This window comes from Octodon degus, unplaced genomic scaffold (assembly GCF_000260255.1).
Source record: "Octodon degus isolate 3935 unplaced genomic scaffold, OctDeg1.0 scaffold00126, whole genome shotgun sequence".
Lineage (NCBI taxonomy): Eukaryota > Metazoa > Chordata > Mammalia > Rodentia > Octodontidae > Octodon > Octodon degus.
In genome coordinates, this window is record NW_004524702.1 from 684,516 (window position 1) to 685,386 (window position 871).

At 51.8% G+C, this 871-nt stretch overlaps 1 protein-coding gene across 2 annotated transcripts in view; it reads left to right on the top strand.

The window, feature by feature from the left end:
• The window catches only part of Znf621 (zinc finger protein 621), a 7,930-nt gene that overhangs the window by 1,027 nt on the left and 6,032 nt on the right, over nucleotides 1–871 (top strand). The window lies entirely within an intron of this gene.

The window sequence follows — 871 nt, forward strand, 5'->3', positions numbered from 1 at the left end:
GGGATGGAACCCTGCTGGTCACTGCGCTCTGCCTAAACAGGTGCTTTAATCTGCTGCGCTATCTGGTGGGCCCGCCCTTTCTGTTTTTATTTTGAGATGAGGTTGCTAAATTATGCTAAGTGCCAGGGTGGCTTTGAACTTGTATCTTCCTGCATCAGCTTCCCAAGGTAGGATTACACTGCAAGGGCTCTGGGTGCAATCCCCAATACCACGAAGACAGGACAAAAAGGAAGACTAGGGAGTTTTGTGGAACTTTTTCTCCTTTTGGATATAGGGTCTTACCGTGTAATTTACACCACTTGCTAACCCACTATAGTGCCCAGGCTGACCTCGAGTGATCCTCTTGCCTCAGCCTCCCAAGTGCTCTGATGACAGGCATGTGCTGCCAAGCCCTCTGACTGGATTTTTGTAGTGTTGAAAATCTTACATGTCCACAACACTTAATTTTCTTTTGTTAATTTGTTTTAATTGACTTTTTAAAGTTATTTCCCTAGATTTTGTTAATAGGTGATTATAGCAGAGCTATAATCCTCCCTATGACATGGGAGGAGACGGAGAGCCACAAGAGACCACCAGGCTGGTGTGAAGGCAACATGGCGTGGAATTGACTGTGTCTGGGTGCAGGCAGGCAGAAAAGGAGATAAAGCCACCTGACTGGAAGGGGTGGAGGGCCCGGAGATGGCTCAGTGTAAGCGCCTCCCTGACAGGCGCAAGGGCGAGTTCAATCCCGGGTTCCGCCAGGCTCCTTGGAGTGACCTGGGACCTGCACACCGTGTCCTGCGCTGAGCTGAGCCCCTGCTTGCAGGGAGCAGCCCCTGCCGGGAGCAGCGCTTGCTTGCAGGGAGCAGCCCCTGCCGGGAGCAGCGCTTGC